This window comes from Panulirus ornatus, chromosome 13 (assembly GCF_036320965.1).
Source record: "Panulirus ornatus isolate Po-2019 chromosome 13, ASM3632096v1, whole genome shotgun sequence".
NCBI lineage: Eukaryota > Metazoa > Arthropoda > Malacostraca > Decapoda > Palinuridae > Panulirus > Panulirus ornatus.
Genome location: NC_092236.1, coordinates 9,707,018 through 9,731,257, shown reverse-complemented (window position 1 = coordinate 9,731,257; position 24,240 = coordinate 9,707,018). Strand labels below are relative to the sequence as shown.

The 24,240-nt window shown below is 46.5% G+C and overlaps 1 long non-coding RNA gene across 1 annotated transcript in view; it reads right to left on the bottom strand.

The window, feature by feature from the left end:
• Positions 1–24,240, bottom strand: part of LOC139752587 (uncharacterized) — an 822,887-nt gene that overhangs the window by 20,512 nt on the left and 778,135 nt on the right. The window contains exon 5 of the long non-coding RNA XR_011713539.1: positions 21,107–21,183. This is a non-coding gene — a long non-coding RNA (uncharacterized lncRNA). The remainder of the gene's footprint in view (positions 1–21,106; positions 21,184–24,240) is intronic.

Genomic DNA, 24,240 nt, shown 5'->3' with positions numbered 1-24,240 from the left:
ATATTTTACACAACTGACTATGAGTCAGGTCGGGTCCGCATGGATTGGTGTGCAGAGTAGGACCACATCCAACCCAGGTTGTCATCCTCCCTGGGTGCCTGACTTACGCTGCCTTTTGTGTGTATGTACACACAGTGAAGAGATAGCACCAAAATACAAAGTTAAGACACAGGACAACACGGGTATAAACCTCCCTCCTTCCCCTCCACCGTAACACACAGTTGGTAATCACATTCAACGCGCCTGCCTATGGCTTGTGGTGGCCACAAGCAGTACAGTGATCAGGAAGCTGCCAAATGAAGATTTAGTATACCATCTAATGTCCTTATATGTAATCTCTGGCCACGATTAGTAGGCTACAGCAACCTGCGAACGACTCTGCAGTCACTAGTGAGCAGCACCTCGCCCCTACCTCTGCCCGCTTAGTATGATGAGTGCCTGTCATGTCTCACCCGCGACATAGCGCGTGTGGCGGTAAATAAAGTGATGAGACTAAACTCCTCGTGCCAGCGATGAGAACAGACTGCCGCACGTGAGGCTCCACCAGCAGAGGCAATGAATATGCTCCACGGACCTGGCCAGGGACAGTCGCGAATACTGCCTTTTTGCTCTCGACCGCGAATAATGATAATTCCCTGACGTGTTTTACCAACCGATCATCTTTCATATGTGAAAAAAGACATTTTAAGTCCCTTAGTGTCTTAGTAGATGCTGTTTACGTTGGCGAGGAGATGGATTAAAATTTCGGGACAACTCTAAGAACGTGAATGTATTACTAGTGAATGGTAATACTAATTGGTATTGTCAGACTCCACTGGTAACATTGAACCTTATTACCACTGGATGCAGCAGATATAAACTATATTGCCGGTCAGATATCGTCTGTTTTAAGTGAGGTTTTCAGTACTACCATCTGGTTTTATCAGTCATGGTCGGGCATACAGACACCTGGTGAGCTTCAAGACTCTAGAGACTGTGTGAGAGACAGATTCATCACCAGCTGGAGGTGATGGCCACAGCTGCAGTTACACGAAACGAGAAGCGACTGGCTGAAGAGAATCAAGTTAAAGCTGTGTGAAAACCCTACCTGAATAACGTATATGCTAACGGTATGTTCTAAACTTTTGAAAATTAGTCACTGCATAATAAAAGATAATATGGGGCTCTTTCATCAGACAGCAGAGGGGGGTAGGCAAGGGCAGGTGGTTGGTGATGGCAGCCCCATGCAGCGCGTTCCCATTTCACAATACAATTAGGAAACTCCAGTTGCCTGAATGATCATTGCTAGGCGCCCACGCCCCCGCAAACACAGGCTGCGCTAGGTAACGCTGCAACGCTTAGGGTAATAGTAAGGTATTCAGGGTAATGGTGTAACCGTAAGGGTAATGGGGTAATGGTGAGGGTGGTGTGAGGAATTTCCGCCATGCGGGTCCGAGACACGCCCTGTTTACCCTGAAAATTGTCGATCGGCGGAGAACGGATTTAGGTAGACGTTTGGCTGCTGCCATTGCGCCCTAGCGTGGCGTGGCGGTCGACCCCTGTGTGGAGCACGGAGGCAAGAGAACTAACTCTCACTGATCTGGTGAGATAACCTGCAGATCATGGGATCACTGTGGTCGGTCCTGTGTGTTGTCACTCCGGGCAAAGAACAAGTGTTATTACTGTCATGAGAGTAGCGTGTCATTATATAGCCGTGTGATATACGAACATCCGGTAAAGTGTGGGTACGCGTGTTCTTCCGTCCGACAGCTTTCGGTTCATCCTTGTTCGTAGACGTAGCTATGCAGCGCAATATGGATATTCATCATTCTTTCCAGAAGGGTCTTATATATATATATATAAAATCACACGTCTAAAAATAAAGTAATACTGAAACCATTCTTATAAAGGACTTTGACCATCGCATCAATACAGGTTTCCAAATTACGATAATCTCTTATATCGTAAATGAGCGCTAAAATATTTTTCTTTTTTTTGTTATATAATTAAATATTACTGTATTACCACGGCCCTTTGTATTTTGGTTGGTTGTTTGGACTATCAACTGCTAGGGTGACTAAGGCCATCGACGTTTCAACTTTTATCCACCAACCGAAAAATCCATACCATCTTCGGGCGTGAAAGATGGCTTTCAAGATGACACCCACTTCCTCTATACATGTGGCCCCCTGAGAGAAGTTTGATACTGACCGTGCTTGATAAAATCTCTAAGAAATTTGGGAAATTAAGAATCTGGGTGATCTTGTACAAACTTAAACGCTTTTGCAATGTTTGACTCCATTTTTTTTTGTTTTGTTTCTGGCGCATAATCATTCTTGGTAAAATTATATAATTGCACCTTTGTAACACAGAGAGCCGTAGGATACAGAAATTATCCGATTTAGAGCTTTGGAAAAAGTATCATGGTACCTTGTCAAAAACTTATCCGCTGTCGAGTATAACAGTTTCGACGGAGCGTCCGGCTTCCTTGTATCGGTTATCAGCAACCTCTGGCGGGTGGATGTAATCTCAAAGGTCGACATAACATGCCATAGTTTTTTGTTCTTGTGATTATTGCTGAATATTCTACGAAAATTACTGGCGATCTAATTATGATGAATGACATTTACCGGTAATAACTTGAGATCTATCAAAAAATGGCATCTTTGTGATACATATCATAAAATATTTACATCCTTTTCACTTGATTTTTTTTTTCATATAGATTCAAGTTTTCATAGTTCTTTATCAGTTTTGGAATATTTTTCGGTTATATATTTTGCTTTTCGTAAGATTCCTACATGGATGTTTTTATTTGTAGAATATCTGAGTGGAGGTTGAGAATTATTGAGCCGTTCTAAGCCCTAGTATATACTAGATCATATCTAGTTGAAATAGCACTTGAAACAAAACATAAACTCCGAGTCTAAATTACTTTCATTCTGAATAGTAATGACATGATTAGCTGCAGAAGAGCATCATGGAGAGCAGGAGGGAGTTTTGTGATATTCTCCATCACCCAACAATGCCTTCAGAAGCCACCGTACGTATCGCTCTGCCTCGTGACTGCTCAAGCTGACCAGTGCCAGCCACCGTCCACTCTTCTCGTCTCTCTTCCTCCCACTACCTCACCCATTCCTTCACTCTCATCTCTACCCTCATTAACTGCACTCTGTCCCCACTGACAACTGTCGTGCACCATCATCACTACCCAGTGGTTTACTTTGGTCTTCTCCTCTTCTGAGTTTCCCCTGACCTTTCTTAGTCTTTGTCCTTTCCAGCTGCTTCTGACCCTCTCCATCCTCCGTGGTCCCTGGAGCGAGTAACTATTCCCTCCAAATGTCCTCCTTTGGCCCTCTCTAGCCTCCTTAACCTCCTCCAACCTTCAGCTAGCCTCCTTTGTCTCCATCCTATCATCCCAAAGGCTTCGGACATTCATCCTTACAAACTCTGCGTCCTCCCTCGGCTTTCCTGAGATTTTTGTCAGACGTGACTTCCCTCGACCTCCATTAACCTCTTTCGACCTGGTCTCATGGCCTGCTCTCTGCAGCCTCACCGTTCCGGAGGTTCTCGTAGTCCGCCCTTACCACCTCATTTCCGCTGTACCACTGCCTCCGTCGACTACTGCAGAGCTCCGCCCTCGCTGGCTATAGAGCTCCACCCTTTAGCTATAAAGACCCGACAACGTTCTAATTAAGTGAGCCTCGACCCCACCCTGGATGTTGTGGTTGGTCCTCAACCTGGATGTAACACGGCCTCACTCTGTACTGAAGGACCCCGACGTCAGTCCACACCTGACTCACACTTACTCGTTATGATGTTATAAAACACCAGCTTAATACTTTATGACGGGGCTGTTTTTACACACCCCTAATCATGCCGCACCGGCAGGACGCCAGTCGTAGATCCTCGGTTCCTGCCTGATTTTACAAGAACACTGGCATCGTGTGACCAAAAGATCATTTTAGAAGGGTCGTGAGGAAACAAACACATGTCTTGGTCAGCGTCAAAATCGGCTCCAAAGAAAAAAAGAGAGAGAGATGTTCGGTTATACATCAACCACATATGTTCGACCTATATGTGAAATCACCGTTTCAAGTCTTGCCACTTCAGGACGAAGAGAGATGCTGGGGCGACTCCGACAGAAGATGACAAAAAGTGACTTGAAGTGAGTAATCTCTGGGCCACAGGGAAGAAACACCTCCCGACCAGAAGACAGTTCATTGGGCCGTATGATGACAAGAACACTAAAGCTGCTTCCTCACGCGTTCCGTGAGGTATAAGCTGAGGTGTTCTTTAAGAAGGACCGTCTGTGTAGAGGACATAACGAGAAGCTTAAGGAATGAGGAGTCACGCAAGAAGCTAGGAAATACATCCCTGGTGATAAAGTGACACTGATGGAACAAGCTGACTGAAGATAGTGCGAACACAGCAACAACTGAAATAAAAAAAAAATTACGATATAGATGAAGGACAACAAGTCCTTGCTGTACACACACACACACACACACACACACACACACACACACAAGTAAGCAAACACACCTGGGTATTTCCTACATGCTTAGTATTCACTACGGACTCTATATAATTAAATGTAGAAAATAATATAAAAGCACATACATATGCATGAGTAAATGGAGTCACGTTTCTAACACGTCACCGTCATGTATATATATATATAGTACTTGATGCACCTGGAGGACGACACACACACACACACACACACACACACACACACACACACACACACACACACAAACACACACACACAGAAAAATATTTACACATTTAAATATCCTGAATACCCGGTAATTTCCCGGGCGGCGGCGCCAGGCCCAGAACGTGAAGGTTGTTGACGGAAGCGTGGCCACGCCCCCTGGCGGGAGGTGACGGAAACGTAGACACGCCCCCCCCCCCCCCCCCGAACGGGTGGTGACGGAAGCGTGGACACGCCTCCTGACCTGCAGGCAGTGACGGAGGCGTGGACACGCCTCTTGGCTCGTGAGCGGGTGCGTCACGCTCGCTCGAGCAACTTGGAAAATATTCTCCTTTAAATCAACACCAAATTATTCATCACACGTTTCTTCAATACGACAAGTCATCTGTCTGAAGGTTGTGCTGGGGAGGAAGTTCCGGCAGGACTGGGTGTGCAGACGAACCTAGCTCTGGTCCAGCCAGGTCTCTCGCCTCACCTAACCCTGCCTTCTGCTTTGTTAACCCACCCACCTGCCCCCAGTCACACGACACTTCTACTCTCTTCACCAAAAACACGCAAACTACTACGTATTTTGATTAATGAGATGGATAATTAAGAAATTATATGAATCTTATCATCATTAATAAAGTAATTAGCAATAATCTCCATTCTCTTTCGTAATGCTTAGACAAAAGAGGAACATAACATTTAACAACGTAAATTGAATGATTTCGACTCAGTAATAAGTGAGTTACGGTCCTTGTTGGCTTCTCCTCTTCAACCATCTCCTTTCCTCTCCTCCTCCTCCTCCTCCTCCTCCTCCCCTTTAGTGTCACACTACTGAAGGCATTCACCACAAGCAACTCCATTAGCATTCAACACACCAAGGCCCTTTGCCTCTCTCAAAGACTTGAATATGCAACAAGATACTTATATTGTGATAAAATATCCTAAGTAGGAAATGCTGGATGATTTACCTCCATGTGGGAGGAAGTTGCTGAAGGCGGCGGTATAGGAGAGGAGGCAGGTGTACCATGAACCACAACTGTACAGCAAAATAGGGTCAGTATCACACACGTCAAGTCCTGAAGTTATGCTCCTCCAAGCTTCATATGCAGATCCTCACGTCCTACTCTCTCAGTCTCTCCAGCACTTATGGTTGCTGAAAATACTATTCTCTTTAAAGTTTGTCCATATTCTAGTTCTAAAATCTGTGTAATCCTAACATCTACCCATTCTCGGAACTCTTACACCTGTCATACACGCCACCCCGAGCCCCTACGCTCACCACACACGCCACCCAGCTCTCTACACCCTTCATACTCACCACCTAGCCCCCGTTACCCCTCACACAGGCCCCGAGCCCCCTACACCCCTCACACACGCCACAACCGGACACATTTAGAGGGGCCATTTCCGGTGTTGATGGCGCGACAATGAGTGAGGAGGGCGGGTTGGCCCTACACTGGCTGACTGCTGAGGTGACACAGGTGACACAGGTGATAAGCGCTGACACAGGTGAGGAGAACGAGAACCTTCACTATCCATCATTCCCTAGTTATAATTTTTGGAGTGACGTCAGAGTAACACACACCCACACACATTCCCAGGGACGTGGATAACAAAGGTGTTATCTACACAGTCGGTACATTCAGTCGACATGTTGTCTTTCCCCTGTCTTTAGCGGTGGTCCCTCAGGTCCCCGTCCTGTCTCGCATGGGTTTTCCTCCACTTAATCAACCATTTCCGTTCTTCAGCAAACAACCAAATGCACGACTCCGTACTGGATTTCTCCACTTCTTTCAAATCTGATCCATCTTCTGCAACTCAATTTACCTCTCGTCTCATCACAACTGAATATATAAACTCAGGCTTGGACGCAATACCCCAGAGTGGCAGTCGTGCCTTCGCGATGGCATTAATTCCAAAACCCTTTTCTTTTTCAATCACTCAACACCTGACACCACCGTAACATGTAACCCCGTTCAGACATCGAAAAATCTTCTCTTCTGAACAGTTGTTCCGATTATATTATTGTATGGGATACTACTCTCACATCTGGGGAGTTGTACCTCTACATACTTCCCTGCCAGAGTCGCGTCCAAAGCAATACAACCTGTTGACTCTCCCAGTGTGACCTCAAACCTTGACGCATTTCCCGTGGGCCATAGCGTTGATTGTGTTCCCCCTCTTTTGCAAATGTTACTCTGGTTTCTACTCCCAAGAACTGCCTACTGGTTTACTGCTGCCGTTTTGCTAGCCTGCGTCAAACTCGGTAAACCATTGGATCACATGATTACTATGTGTGGCTGCTGGTAGCTCATGGGTGAGTCACGTATCATCACATTATACACCGTCCAATCATTACCCGTCAAGCATATCCCACCAGGTCCCAACAGCCAAGCATAACAAACCACATATCAGTCTACCATAAATCCACATGTCCATCAACCACGTATTATCGGCCACATATCACTAGGCAAGCCTCATCCACCAACCCATCTTTACTCAAACATCCTCGGCCAGGGAGAGCTACTCAGACATCATCATCCGTGTATCACAAGCCCAGTCCAGTCATATATCAACCAGGTCATTACTCATGTATCATCAGCCACGTATACCAGCAGCTAACCTACTTTTACGCCACCAGTCCGGAAGAAAAAAAAAAAAAAAGCAGGTACCTTGGGATCTGCAGCCAGGACCTGACAACCAGCTGCCCCTGTACACGCCCACCGTACCCGATCAAGGACCTCCCCTTCCCCGCAGCACGCCATCCACAACACCAAGAGAGCGAGAGCGACGCTCTCCACCCCAGTCATCCCAATATATTCCCCCCGCCGGGTAATTCCCTAGTTCACAATCATCCTAGAACTGTCCCCACATCATGCAGCGATGAGGTCAGTCTGTCCTGCAGCCCACAGCCAAAGCACACAAAAGGTTGGTGGGGGTTAGGGGGGGGGGGAAATTCTCCTCTCCCCACCAACTGGGGAAATGGGAAATCTCAACGCCATGCCCCCTCACCTCACGACTGAAATATAGAACCACACTAGGAAAAATACTTCAATCGACCAGTAAGCTATTGTGAGTTATAAAGAGGAAATTTGTCTGTAAGCTAAATATCATCATCTCTAACCCATCCAGAGTTATAATCTCTTTTCACAGCTCATCCAGCCCAACATGACAGCCAAAAAAGTTGTGCCACGTTCTTCCATCTTCAGACGATCAACTTCGACATCCTAGTGTGTGTATGACTGGGAGGATCGCGCAGACTAACTCGTAAGTGTAATCTTTCATACGATCTTACATCTCCATGTAACTTACATCACTCAGGCTGGAAACTACGTAATCACAAATTTGTACTCCCACGTAATCATGCTCATCCTGTACAAATGCCAGTGGCAGTTCATGTCAGCCAGACGAGCTCCGTCTCTATCGTGACGACACGACAGTCTGTGGTTCTGCCTCAAGCAGTGAACATCTCATTACTCACGTCATTACGAAGATGGACCCACCACTCCACTTCTGGTTTACGACAATTAGGCTGAATTAAAGATCTTCAAGACACTCTCTTGTATGACAATCCATCAAAACACCAGATCCCTTACCAGACATGGACGTATCCTATGCTTAAGACAGACTACGTAGTTCACCGTTACAAATATAAAACTCCGAACCTTACACAATGAGGGGTCACTAAAGGGAATCTAACACGCCCTGCAAGTCCAGCACAAAGTAGCAGAGTCGTAAAGAACACCGTCTCGTGATCTCAACCCTTCTGTCACACCAGGTAAGTCGTTCCATATATTATGGCAAGCCCAGCAACAGAACTACCCCTTGGGACGGTGCGTGTTTGACTCCCTATAAGAGCGTACGTGTGAGTGCTCGCCTTTCGGTACCACAGTAAAACTACACTGACAACTTTCCAGTGAGAGAGAGAGAGAGAGAGAGAGAGAGAGAGAGAGAGAGAGAGAGAGAGAGAGAGAGAGAGAGAGACCTCTGTACTGTAACGTCTGTAATCACAGTGTTTTGCGTACATTGTCTAGAGGGGCCAATAAAGTATTAGTATTATCATCATCATGAAAGTCTTTCCGCGGATGCAGTAAACACCAGGTTGTCGGCGCACTTCCTGGTGCGTGTGTCTGTGAGAGAGAGAGAGAGAGAGAGAGAGAGAGAGAGAGAGAGAGAGAGAGAGAGAGAGAGTGGGGGGGAGGGGGAGGGAGGGGTTTTCACCCGACCTCACCTGACGGACGGGTGGCGCCTCACGCCGTCCCCGCGCTTAGGGGTCCTGTCACAGTGAGGGCCGCCTGTCACACACACACACACACACACACGGCCGTCCGTCCGTCCTTCACCACCAGCGACACTCAGGTGACCTCTAACACGAGCAGTACCTTTGTGAGGTTTTGGTCAGGACAGGAGAGGGGCAATTTGAGCACGTCCCAGCAGACGGGCGAGGACAGGATAGGCAAAAAGCTGTGAGGTCACGTAGAACATTTTGATGAATGTTGTTCTCTTGGCACAGTGGCCTATATACTGGTGTCTGACGCAGCCTTGATAAATGCGTGTTTCTTTCTCTTTAAATCCCCCTTTCCCCTCTCATTATTTACAGAAGTTATATTCTCAAATAACTAAATTAATTATCACACGGAAGATTCATAATGTGTCTAATATTCGGGAACGATATTTGCTCACGGTCTAACCAACGGCGAATGTGAATTCTGAATCCCATCCACACAGAAGCTGCTGGACACAGCTCCCTCGGTCTCCGTCCTATAGTAAACGACGTTATTTTAAGTACCTAGTGTTAAATGTATCTCGGGAATCCTAGAAAATTGGCGATGTTTTGGCTAGATCAGAGACACAAATGTGGGAGGTTACGCACGTATAATATGTGGAGTGAGTCAGTGAGTACATCATCTTGTTGATCACCACGTAAAGATGTTCGTTTCGAGGACCTCTGCCTAGAACACACATGGTGATGATAAACGTCGGTTTCCTTTGGCGCTTAACAAAGCATCGAGAGAGAGAGAGAGAGAGAGAGAGAGAGAGAGAGAGAGAGAGAGAGAGAGAGAGAGAGAGAGAGAGAGAGAGAGAGAGAGAGAGAGAGGAATATTCACGTCAAAGCATTTCCGAGAAAGAGCCAATACTGAATTCTGGAAAACTCAAACGCCAACGGATTACTTCCGAGACCTCACTGCAGGGCAGGCTACCTTATAACTAGATACACTGTTGCCAAGGTAAGCTGTGCCCCGTGTTACACTCGCTACCCTGATTACAGGGCTGCCCAGATAAGCTGTGTCCCGGGTTGTAGTGCCCACCTCTCGTGCATAAGAAAGCTTATCTGCATAACAGATGGACAAATGTGACATCAACAGCTGGTTTACAAAGGAGAGACACACTGGCAAAGCGTATGGTAATAAAACTCATGTCTGCTGAACGCATTAAATGATAAAGTGTCAGATACTAAGTGTTGAGGTAAGGTTAGGTAGGTGGACTAAAGTAAGTCTGGGCGAATGTCTCAGTGATGAAAAGAGAGGTGATGGTGAAAGCCTTGCGAAAGGTGAAGTGCAGCAAAGCGGCTGGAGTGGATGGGTTCGCAGATGAATTTGTCAAGGAAAAGGAGTATCAGTTATGCTGACTGGTTAGTCATGATTTTCAGCGTATGTATGGACCAAGGTGGGGTGCTTGAGGTGTGGCAGAATGCCATTATATGAAGAAATAAGGAAACAAATGTGAATGCTCATATCACAAAGGAATAAGCTTGCTCAGTATACCTTGTAAGTTGTATGGGAGAGTGGTGATTGAGAGGATGGTGGCATTCATAGACTGGGGAAGAGCAATATGACTTCAAGAGTGGTAAAGGATGTGCGAACTCGGGTGTTTGTTTTGACAACACTGCGTGAGAAATGCTTGAAGGGAGAGAGAGGTTTGTATGCGGTGTTAATGGATCTGTTGAGGCCGTTATGATAAGGTTGACAATTGGCAGATAAGCCTTACAGAAGTTGCTACGAATACATGGCGTGAAAGGAAAGCTACTAGATGCAGTGAGGATTTTTTTACTGGGAGAGAAAGGTGTCAGAGCGAGTAAAGAGGAGTGTGTGTTCCCCAGAGAAGGGAGGTTTGTACTGAAGGCGAGTGATGTCACCATGGCTATTTAATCTGCCTGTGGATGGGGTGGTGAGGGAGGTAAATAATCAACAGCAATAATAATAATGAGAACAGCAATCAAAAAGAGTAATACAAAGACAAAAAGGACCATACCTTTACCATCATGGTGATGATAAAGAAGCAACATTTCTAACAAATCCCTACGCAAAAACCACCCATCAAAATAACAGCAATGATGAAAGAGCCAATGAAATAACAATGTAGATAAGAGACGCAATAAAGATATTCTCACGGTATGGTTCAGACTAGGGCAGCAAATGGAAAGGGCCTTCCCGGGATGTCTGTGATTACAAACCCGGGCGCCGGCTAAGTACACAGAAATACCCTGATTAAGTATCGTGCAGTATGACCGGGAGCGGAAATAATGGTAGGTCGGCAGCCGCAACACACTGGCTAATAAACCACCAGTAAGGATGAGCTACGAGGGAGACGTGATTTTAGGGAGGAAAACCCTCCCCCTCTCCTCCTACTCCCCGAGGGGCGGGTTTTTATCCGTGGGGGTTGGCGGAGGGAGCATCACACTGGGTAAAAACCATGGTGATCCCTGGTGGTGGCCAAGAGGTGAATGACACCACCTCTCTTCCCCCCCATAACCCTTTCCCCACCAACACAGTCCTCCCATTCCCCTCCACACCTCTCCCTCCCCTCTTACCCACCCCTGCCAGCGAGGCAAAGACCCTCAGATCCCTCCGGTGGAGGGAGAGGTGTTCCAAGGTTTCCCTCAAAGTGCCCTGGTAGGTGGGTGGGTAAATGGGTGACACGGAGTGGGACAGTGAAGCAGTCTGGGATAGACAGGGATACAGCTGGGATATGGAGATAGTATGGGACGATAAGAAGGATAAGGATAAATGACACAGGCTGGGACGACATCAACGCATGAGAATGTGACAGTGACACAGGCTGGACCTGAGAGACAGGCTGGGACAGTGACACAGGCTGGACCTGAGAGACAGGCTGAGACGAGAACACAGGCTGGACCTGAGAGACAGGCTGGGGCAGTGACACAGGCTAGGGTCAATCGAACCGTCTGAAAGTGGTAGATAGATAGATAGATAGATATATATATATATATATATATATATATATATATATATATATATATATATATATAGATAGAGAGAGAGAGAGAGAGAGAGAGAGAGAGAGAGAGAGAGAGAGAGAGAGAGAGAGAGAGAGAGAGAGAGAGAGAGAGAAATGGAGAGGTACATAGACAGACAGACGGATAGATACAGACAGAAATGCAACGCAGGAAGGATGTATTCACAGAGCAGCTACCTACTTATGCGCACATGCGACGCGATTTGGCACGGTGGCAGGGCAAACGCGCAGCGCTCACCGCATGAAAGCAGAGTTACGAGGTACGAGTCGTGTGAGGTACATGTTGTCAAGTGTTATGGATCAGAAGAGGAGACTGTGGGTGGGGAGAGAGAGAGAGAGAGAGAGAGAGAGAGAGAGAGAGAGAGAGAGAGAGAGAGAGAGAGAGAGAGAGAGAGAATGACGTCGACAATGAGGACACGGTCCATTCCTTTCTTTCCCTCTTATCACTTCTCTCATTCTTCCCTTCCCCTCATTCCCTCTGACCCCCTCCCTTCCCTCATATGATGAGGATCTCCCCTTCCTCGCCGGCACAACCATACCCTCGCACTGTAACCTTGCTCTCGTCTTACTGGTAGATGACGCTCTCTCTCTCTCTCTCTCTCTCTCTCTCTCTCTCTCTCTCTCTCTCTCTCTCTCTATGTCAAAGACCTGTGTGCTGTGTGGCCAATCCTACGCATGTTTCGTTGTAGACAAAGCATTTTTAAGCAATCTCTCTCTCTCTCTCTCTCTCTCTCTCTCTCTCTCTCTCTCTCTCTCTCTCTCTCTCTCTCTCTCAGATAGCACACACAGGTAGTTCCAAAACCCCTAACTCCCCACCTCCACCGCTGAGCCAAGCTGACCAGACACTAATCGAGGTTCAACGTTCTCGGTCCCCCTGGGGGTTAGCGTTACCCCTGACAGAGGCGCGGAACCACGAGCCAGTAGCCAAATTAAGCATCATTCACTCACGAAAACTCATTATTTCTGCCGCAACGCTCAGTTTGTGAGGGCGGAGGCTTTCGGGATTGAGGACCATGACCTGTGCCTGTAACTCCCAATATTCCTAACCACACCTCCCCCTTACTCATCGCTGTTCCCTCCCGTGACTCTTCAAACCCAAATAACTTTTATCCACCAACCATTCTTCACTCTCCACCACCACTCTCCCTCACTCAACACCGATCCTTCGCTCGCCATCAGAGCCATCTCTTGTTCAGCGAGGGGCAGTACAAACGAATGAGTCCCCAGTTATTTCAACTGACCTAAAGGACATTCTTACAGTCAACACTTGGTAGGCTGCGCAGGCTCTCTCCTAGGCTCTGTATGATTCGACCAGGCCACGGTCTTTTCGCCTGGCTACCTCGTCTCTCCTACCACCACGGGTAATCATGACTCGCCTTCTACGTGGTGGTTTCGGGAAAGAAAACCAAATCTTGGGAGTTCATTGAGACATATACTGCAGGCGTGGCGGGCTCAACTGGTACGAGAGGCAAAGGGAAGGGATGAGAAAAGGAGAAACAGCAATAACTGTGTGTGTGTGTGTGTATGTGGTGGTCTGTCGTAGGGGAAACACAGACGGGAAAGAACAAGGGAGGAGATCGCCGTGTGTGTGAGAGAGGAGGTGTTGCCCGGATCATACGTGGGGGAAGGATCAACTAATCAGCCGTTCATTATCATTATGAAGAGAAGCGATGATGAGAAGGACTTATGCTTTACATGCATGAGGTTGTTCATGAACAAATGACCCGAGAGGACCTCTGGACTGGCCTGGGTGAACAATGTAACGAGGCGTGGAGTAAATATAGCAATGGGTGATGCTAACGTAATGACTGGAAATGTTATGGTGAGCGAGGTGTGGTGCGCACAGCGGGATATACGTGACAACCTGAAAACAGATGAAAAAGGGACGAGTGGATGGGAAGGGAAAGGTGGAGGACATGGAGGACTGGGGATGAGTGGAAGAGAGGGGGACAAGAGAAAGAGAAAGGATGAGTGAAGGGGAAGGGCAAAGCAGAATGGAACAGGACGAAAGAATGGAGGAGACGGGCGGAGGAGCGATGATGGATGGGAAGACAAAGACGCAGAGAAAACTAAGAATGATGAAGAGGGTGGGAGTGTATGGGAGTGTATAAGGACACGCTGGAAGTGACAGATTAGGGCAGCTGGAAGGGGTTGGGTCGGGGCTGGAGGGGCAGGACGGGGCAACAGAAGGGTCAAGATGGGTGGCAGGAGAGAGACAATGATCAATACACAGATAACTAAACATGAGGAACCGCGGGAAGCTGTGACACAGAGCCAACACAAGAGAGCCACACACACACGAACACCCTCACATACCAGGAATTTATTACCCAAAACTTTTGATTTTTCTAAATTCTATCTCGATATTTTGATCGATAACACCTCTCCTTTGTCGAGTTATGCTGATCTGACTGTACCCAAACACGGCAAAGTGATGTGTTATGAATACCTATACTATGGCATGACTTATTCGAAAGCTACAATTAACGCAACTTACACTCTGTAAGAACTGATTATGATTACACTAGAACGATGAGATAGTGAGTCTTTGTTTAATATTCTCTCCCTTCTTAGCACCTGGAGTAAAATGGACATTACATGTTCTCTGCTCATAACTTCTTTGTCCTTCCCGCCTCAGTGTTGTGATGGGTGACAACGCCTCTCATACTAAACTGCATTCACGGGTAGTAATGCCCTTCCTGCGTTAGTGGATAACTGCCTTGGCTTTTGCTGCTATATCCTATTCAAGAGAGAGAGAGAGAGAGAGAGAGAGAGAGAGAGAGAGAGAGAGAGAGAGAGAGAGAGAGAGAGAGAGAGAGAGAGAGAGAGCAAACTGACGTAAATACTTAAGGAACACTGAGGTTTATGTGTGCCTGTCTCTGCCAGTGCATGTCACATAGGGTAGTGTGTAGACAGATTCGTGGACGGCTCACGACAGACGGGAAACAACAGATCCAAGCCTCGTTAGGCAGGATGAACTACAACAAGTTATAGCAATACTGAGCGGAGGACGGAAGGTAAGGAACGTGTTATGTGAGAGATGGTGCATCGTGGAGTACGGCGGGAGAGAGGTGCAATGGAGCAGCCATGTCTGCCAGTGATGCTCGGTGGGGCTGAAATTCACCGAAATAGAAGGAGGGCACAAGAAGGAAGGAGTCACATCACATGCTTATTCTGACTGGAGGAACCAGTGGCCTTTCGCAGGGATCAGTCTTACAGTACGTGATCGATATAAAGTGAGACCAAGTTGTGACGCACGCCAGCCACGCACAAGCTGATGGATTCACGGTTCCCCAGCTCAAGACTTGGAGTCCAAGACCACATACACACCCTCCTCCTCCCACTCCCTGCCTGGCACAGGTGCTTCTCCCGCTCCACCGTCAGACGCCGCTGCACATCTTCTGTACACGAGTGTACATTTCCTTTAGGGATAGGGAGGATGAATGGTGGCACGGTCCATCTCTGCGTCTTCTTACGAGTTCTTAACATCTTGTATCTTCCTGACCTGGTCAGAGAAACTGGCATAAATGATGTGAGCCTGAAGTCACGTATTACTACGGACGTGAAGATATGTGGACTCTCCCTTTAGGATGTGTGTGTGTGTGTGTGTGTGTGTGTGTGTGTGTGTGTGTGTGTGTGTGTGTGTGTGTGTGTGTGTGTAACTCGACTTATGCATCTTTCCGTTATCCACTTGAGCGACGACGCTTGTTCGAAAGAGCTAACTATTCTCAGGCTGTCTGATTCTCTGGAAGATATAAAGGTATTTTATCGTTACACTCCAAACACAGAGCCAGGGGTTCACTCGTCTGACACCTCAGTCAGCGGGAGCAAACCTTTGGTAAACGTTTTGAGTCCTGGTGTTGGATGGTGGTGTGGAAACGTGTCTGTGTGTGTGTGTGATGACAGGTTTCGGAGATCATGTCGACGAAAATGGTGCTTTCAGCGTGGAAGGTAGTTTGAATATAAGATGAAAATGAAAAGAGGAGATAAAGGGATTGCATAATATGCAAATATGCAACGAAAAAAAAAAATATAAGAGAGAGGAAGAAGGAAAAGAAATAGTAAGATTAAAAGAGAGAAGGGTTAGTTTAATCACTTTATTTTACAGAGAATTATACTAGCTAATTAAGCTTGATACTGAAACCTTTGCTGATGCGTCCATCACCAAGACGGAACTGCTGGGTATAAAATAAATTAATCTCACCAAAACTCCTCACGTCTCCTGCCATGAAAAGTGGCACGACACCGTTAATTAGGAGGTGTTGGAGGAGTGTACCCAGAGGCGCTCAGCAGGTGCAGGGCGTGCCATGCTTTCCCTTCATCCTTCCCCACGCCTCCTCTCTTCACACACCCTGAGGCACTTAGCAGGTGTAGGGCGCGGGAGGCTTTCCCTTCATCCTTCCCAACGTCTCCTCTCCCCACAAGTCCCTTACTGTCTCCCCAATCCTCTCCCTCTCCTCAGATCACCTTAATTCAGCTTCTCTTCTCCTCCTCTTCCTCATCACCTGTCCCCTCACCACCTTCGCACTCATCACTCTTTACGAACACGTCTGTCTCAAACCTTACTTCCCCCCCCCTCAAACCCTACACCTCCCTCGGGGGTCAAACCTCTTTCCGCAAGTCTGTCTGAGGCCCTTTTCATTCCTCCCCTTCCTATCCCGGACAATATCTTCTCCCCTTGGTCTTCTCCTCCCCCACTTGATGTCGAACCCTAACAGGAGCGACGTTTGTGTTGCCACACCCGTCTGTGCAACACTGCTATTTCTATGTTACGGGGAGACAATTCTACGATTGTGTTGTTCCGTCTCTTATCCCTGTACATACAGCATGTCTCAATCTTACGTATGCACACGCATATGCATACCCCAGCTTACGTCAGGTACACATTTATCGACCAGCCTCAAAAGGGGAAGATGAGCAGTCAGGCGGGCCGTGAGCCAGCAGACCTCTGCGAGACTCGATCCCGGGCACATTAGATTGCTAGATCGCAACGCTAACCACTGCATTAGGGAGACCCGTGTGTGCAATTACCAACTTATACTGTACGAAAAGCGAGCTTTACATTCACGGGGCTCCATTTCTCAAACTTTTCTAGAAGTCTTTCTACTTTTTAAACCTCTGCATGCTTTTCCTCAACCAAACTTTCATCATTCAGTTTAATCCATTCATCCAAAACTCACAATCTATAAAAAGCGCTTCTAAAAAATCTTTTCTAACATGATTTTTTTTTGTTTGGTTTCATGTTATGGGTTCTAGTTGTTCTATTCTTGCATCTTTCGAAGTGTACACTGGTGACATCATGAAAATGGCGCAAGAGCTTCAAGGCTGTGACCAGGCACCCTTTACTCGTTTTCTTCCAGGGCGGACAGATTTAAAGTCTGGAACCCTTTCCCTGTCCCTCAGCTCTCTGAAATCAGGTACCAACTTTGTTGCCCTCCTCTGGACCTTTCCTATAAAGTCGTTTCTTCTTCTTTAAGTGCAGCGAACAAACTTGAAAAGCGTATTCTGGTTATGGCCTAATATAGTATAAGAACAGTTTGCTAAATACTTCCTTAACCATATATTTGTATGCTCTTCTAGTATTGACCAACTAGATAGTTGGTCTCCTTAACAATACACCGGATGTAGTAGGACTCTGGAGACGGTTGTAGGACAGTGTTTACTCCCAAGTCTAGAGCCTCTAGCAAACATTGTTTCTGCAGCTTATTTATACTCGCTATTGATATTCGCACTGAGGCCTTTTCTCACCGTATCCCATCCTCATTTCTTTAACTCAAAGATGGATTTCATCAACCATGTCTCAAAGCAACTTTGGAGTCTATCTAGGTTCTATTCTATGTTGACATAATCCTCATCACTCTTTACCACCTTCGTGACCTCGGCATCATCCGCAAACACATCAAGGCAGGAAGTCAGTTCTTCTGGCAAGTTATTTACACTGATATGTGTGGCAATGCGTCAGTGCCTGCGGCCTGGCAAAGGAAACGTTGTCATATCTGAAGTGATTACTAGAAACGAAGCGATGGGTAGTCTACTGTGTGTTTCATGTACCACTGTTGTTACAGCTTAGGTGTATTTTGTTTGCCGTTAGACTGCTTCTGAAGTATTTCATTTCGATAAGAAATGAATCCACTTCTTGTTCAGAAAAATTAGGATCAGGTAGTAAAGTCAACGATAGCCACAAGGAACAAAACTGAAGGCGATGCGTAGGAAAAGAAGCGTTCTATTAATGTTATTCCATGTGTAGGAAGAGACGGACGTCTGGGATCCGTCCTGTTGTATACCATCAACCATCGGTGATGTATCTAGTCTAGGTCGGTGATACATTTAGTCTTGGTAGCTGGTATTATGGATGACGAGTTGTACTGCTCTTCTCTTCTAACGCGACCTCTGTTCCATGTCACCTTTGTTCCATCACAGCCCACTCTCAACACTCATCTCTCCTCCATCCCAGTTCGCTCCCCATCTCACCTCCACTCCACCCCAGCTCATTCCCCACCACAGCTAAATCCCTATCTTCTTCCTCCACTTTCTGGCCTTTACCTCCCGAGCTTACTCTCCATGCCTTTGTCTACTCCACCTCGCGTCTATCCAAACCCTACTCCTGTCTCATCTCATACCCTCACCCTCCAACCAGCCTCATCGCATCCTTTTTCACAGAAACGCACTCCAAACCCAACGTTTACTCTACCCTTAACTCCCTCCTCATCTACCATCTACTTCCCCCGACCCTAAGTCTATCCATCATCATTTACATGATCCTTCCTCCTAAGCCACTCACTTCCCTCCCAATCTTACATCCCTCTTTACTTAAATAAGTTCCTCCTTGTCTGACTCATCCGACACTCTCCCTCCTACCCCGTACATGCACTCGAGCACACTCTATGCTTCAGGGTGGCAGGTAATGGAGCTGGCACATCTAACTCTGCCACGCTACAACCACACGTCAAACGCTCATGATAATTCTGGTATCTTTCAAGTCTCTGAATCTATCATCATTCCCAATAATTCCGGGGCTCCACTTGCAACACTATGCAAGAGACGTCCAAGCACCTTTGCCCTTTCATCATACACTGAACAACTCGTTCATAATCAAGTATGTATCACTCCTGCTGGTCAGCGGAAAGCCGAGCACTTCTTCCGGGTGTGTGTCCAGTTCAGCGAGGGAACACAGCCTCGGAACCACAGCTGCTTGATGCCTACATCACTAAGCACCTCATCACCAGCTTAAGGGGGCATTTTGTAGGACATTTCTGGATGAATATTAATCTTGAAGACCCAAATTCCTTCGCAGAACCTCTCGACAAGTAGAGAGAGAAAAAATAAGAGAAGGAAGGAGGAAAGAGAAAGATGGAGGAGAGAGGGGGGAGAGGAGGATAAAAGAGCGTCTTCTGTGGGCATCAGGAGCCACTAACAATAGTAATGTCCACCCTGGCAGTAAACACAGGCGCTCCCTTAGCACGTGGAAGAGCCCTCATCCCTTTTTAATCCGTACACTGCCCTCATTTCGTAGATTACCCCTGGGGCGGGCCTGTGAAAGGCGGACTTGCAGGAAGGAGGTGGCGGCCCTACAGACGGAGGGAGAGGGTCGCCGCACCCAGGGGGGCGCCCCGGGTTACCGCGCTCAATTTTCGGGGATGGAGAGCTAGGCGGCCCGAATGTGTTTTGTTTATTATTTGGAATCGTTTTCAGTTGATGTTGTTGTTGGTGAGATTGTGGTGGGGATGAGGGAGCGCGGGATTATGCTTTGCGCATTTCCCAAGGACATGGATGCAGGTGGGCCGAGGGGGGAGGGAGATGTCTCTCTCTCTCTTTTTTTTTTACGGAGCAAATTAGGGAAATAACGAAAATTTTCACAGTGATGCTGTTGGCCATGTTTGCTTAATTTTGATGAATTACATTCTGTGGGTGGCACCATGTCTAGGCGCAGGGGACGGTCATACACTGTACAGATATGGGAGCCTTAACTAAGATCGAGTCTTACAGAGGTTTTACATATATATATATATATATATATATATATATATATATATATATATATATATATATATATATATATATAAACCACTGCTTACCAGCAGGCCATATATACATCATTGCAAGTGTCTGTGGTCTTAGAATTAACTGAAGGTGTTAGTATTCTTCAATTGGTGGTTTTAATCTTTGACGCTGAAACCCTTAATGACCCCTGGCAACTGATAGGCCTAAAACCTAACAACCTAACTAATCAACGCACCTAATTACCAAGGAAGAGGTAGGAAACATCCTACGAACATACAGAATCAAGACGTGTTACGATATTTCGATCAATCTTCCATGACGTTCACAACATAAACTTTCATCAGTCTCCAGTTTCGTACATTCACTTCCTACCCATTATATCATTCCTGATAAATATATCTCTCTCTGATACCGTAAAACGCGCACGACAACCTTGAGTAACAATTGGACAACTTTTACTGGATTGGTGATTCATCTTACCAGAAATAATAGAGCAATCACGTGTGCTCAACTCCTTAACTCTGTATACAATACTTTTAAAAACGGCTTTCAGTAACAAATCGACTATCTTTTCGTGGATGTACGATTGACATTCAACCTCACCAGATATAAAGTATAATATACCTTTACTGAGCTCCTTAGCTTTATCATAACGTTCATGCCAACGTTAAGCAGTAGATCCACCACATTTCTCAATCATAGTTTTAAAGGTTAATGGTCAAATAATTGAGCTATAGTGGGGCTTGCGTCTCTCGTATACTACCCGAGCCTGCCACCCTTCACCATAGAAAACGAGGCGGCGAGGTGTCTGTGTTGGGGGCGGCGCGGCGGGAGGAATCAACCACGCCCACACCTTTTGATATTATACAGTAACCACTGTGAGATGTGCCCAACTCATTCCTCCCTGCGAGTGCTCGTGCGACACGAGAAGGCAATGAGCCGACTACAGGTGCATCAGATCTATTTCACTTCAACAACCTATGAAGCTAAAATACACTTAAAGACTACATAATTCATGATGTATAATTCTCCTGGGTATAGCATCTCGTGTGTGTCACGTCCCTGGCATATGACGGAGAGCGTCTTATGTGTCGTGGTTGGTGTAGTGTGTATCATTAGATCTACAGTGTACTGTTCGCTAACTATGACTCTCAACCTTACCAGTTATAATCCTTCCTTCATCCTCGTCTCTAACTGGACGTGGTACTTCGGTTCCTCGTATCATTCTTGTATTCTTCCTGAAAAGAACAAAACAATGTCAATATGTTGTCGACACGAACATATATGCAGTCGTGATTCAAGGTTTGGTTTAAGCCCTTTAAAGTACGACGTTTCGACCCTTGAGTATGACAGTATGAACCTTGGGTATAGCGGGTATATAGCCTTTGGCTCGACCAGCCCTTTGGAGTCAGGCCCAAAGGCCAGGCCGTCGTGTACGTACGCGCAAGGGTCATACCGTCGTGCTCCAAAGTGTCCATCGACCTCGTCCACAAGGGACATAGGCAACACGAGTGTGAATACTCTTCAGCAGTCACTTGGGTATTCCACAGTCACCTGTGGGAGGGGCAAACACCTACACTCTCACGACTCTCCCTGCATTTGCAGAATCTGAGGAAAAACTACTTTAACTAACTCACTCAAAAAAGTTTTTGCTCAATGAAGTTCGCTCGAGTTTCACACAGGTATCAGCTCGTTTCTCTTGCTTCTGGTTCGACTGTTTACGATCGCCTACAGTGATAAAGAACGTTGCATTGGGCTACGAGCAACTTTGTAAGGACTTCAAAATCAGCAACCTTTTATGAAATCCGGATCAAACGAAACCTCATACATAATACACTTCACGCAAGCCATACAACCTACACATACATTACACAAGAGGAAATATCATACATAATACCAAACTTTCCCATAGCTATAGGCCAGGAGGCAACATATATGCTTAAACAGAACATGACTATGACAGAGACTATCAACTCAGTACTATCAAATAACTTTAAGAACTATATACATCTTACCAGAAAAGAGGGAACTCCAGACGTTTGCCTCACACTTGATGTGTGTCCACACACCACCGTTCAAAGAAAAATACTGAAGATCACGATCATGAGTGTATACACTAGTGTGCCCAAACACTCTCCTCCCAGGAAACACGTAGTAAGAAGGTTGGAATCTCTATGTAGTTTAATGCCCCATTTTCTAATGCTATGAGCAACAGTTGCCAACTCGCTTACAGATATGCTCGTGTTAAGCTACAGACTCACCACAGTGTCATGACGATATGAATGTAAATGGAACTGAATAAAAAGACGTATACATATCCCCTTTCTCACGGTCAGTGTCATGACGATATGGATGTAAATGGAACTGAATAAAAAGACGTATACATATCCCCTTTCTCACGGTATAAATTCATAAAAAAAATATAATAACCTCAAGCAAAAACTGCTTTTAATGTTTGCACTTTCAGCTACAAGAGGGCATCGCAATCAGACAATGATACGTAAGAGTCACATATGCAGGGAAAGAATGCAAATGCTTTACAATCACCGTGAATACCTGAAGGAAGTGTTCAGGCATTTTTCAACTGGTGAATATAACTTTGATTCTAATGTTCCTCATGATTTCCCTTGTCGATAGGATCAAAACCCAACTAACGAACACACCAAGAAGACATTAAGGATGGCCAAGGAGTGTCAGCGAAGTAAAAAACATAGATGTATCCATTCATATTATATATATATATATATATATATATATATATATATATATATATATATATATATATATATCATCAACGAATGGTACTCGCCAATGTGGGTGTGGATGACATATGTAATATTTGCCTCTTTTCAAAACCTCCCGACAGCTTTAGGTGCGAGGGAAATACGAGTTGAGTAAGACTTGTGAAAGGGGTGATGTCAGAGAGACGGACGTATGGAGAAAGATAAGGTCTACGTAGCATGGAAAATGTGTGAGGTGGAGGAGGGTGAGGCATGGGGGAATCACGAGAAACCCGTGGCCAGTGGGCGCAGGAAAAAAAAAAAGAAGTAGTGAGGAGTGAGGAAAGACGACGTAGATCATGAGAGTAAAAGAAATACACGTGAAGGAAGCGGGCATGAGGTAGGCAATACTGGGAGAGGGAGGGAGAGAAGGAAGGGGAGGAGGAGGTGCAGGAGGAGTAATAATAAGACGAGAGTCATCATATATGAGAAAAGATACATGAGGGGGGGGGGGGCAAGAAGAAACGCGATGAGTGAGGAGGAAATTGTGGGGGAAGAGGGGGAAGGAAAGAGAGGCACGTGATGAGACATGAAATCTAAAAAGAGGTACTGGATGCATGCATGAGGGAGCGGAGCCCGGCGGAGAGCACGTTCTGAAGCGACAAAGGCGACTGATTTGGGCAGAGGAGCAGGTACCGCCGGGAGAGAGAGAGAGAGAGAGAGAGAGAGAGAGAGAGAGAGAGAGAGAGAGAGAGAGAGAGAGAGAGAGAGAGAGAGTATGATTCTTGCTGCGTGAGAAAGGATAGCTGAGACGTAGAGGCATCATAGGTGGGGAGAGGCATCAGGCATAATGAGGGAGACATGCGACGTGGAAACAGAGAAGCATACGACGTGGCATTTACTGGTGTGAGGAGAGCGAGCTGGGTGGGTGTGTTTAAGACGTGCGGAGATGGTGCGGTTTCGAACGGGAAGAACAGACTCGTAAAACGAGAGGAGAGTACGGCGTCAGATGTGAGTGTGCGGCGAGGTCTATGAGAGAGAGAGAGAGAGAGAGAGAGAGAGAGAGAGAGAGAGAGAGAGAGAGAGAGAGAGAGAGAGAGAGCAGGAGTGAAGGGACACACGGGGGCGGGAAGGCTGGCCAACACGCGTGAGTCACATTTCTAACGTTATCTTACTTTATTAAGGGAAAAGTGCGGGGTGGCCCCACTCTCCTGTAATGCGACCCGCGGGAGGGCGTGGACCTGAACATCTTAGGCGTGAGGCCCTATATCGTGGGGTGCTGAATATGAGAGCTTGTGGGGCGTGAACTTCTGGCGACGCTCATCGGGATTTCAAGAGCTCGGGGCCTTCAGTCCTGGGCTAGCCCTCTGTGGGTACGGTTCAAGTACCACTGAGCAGACCTCACCAGTGCTGACTTCCAAAGTCCGGGATTTGAGTTGTGAACACAGGGCGCTGACGCGTAGCGTACTCACCACCGCCTCATAAGCGTTTACTTTACAACCGTGAACGCTGAAATATTACATTTAAGATGATGACGATGACTTTCGTGGGGGGTTACACCTTCTGATTTCCTTA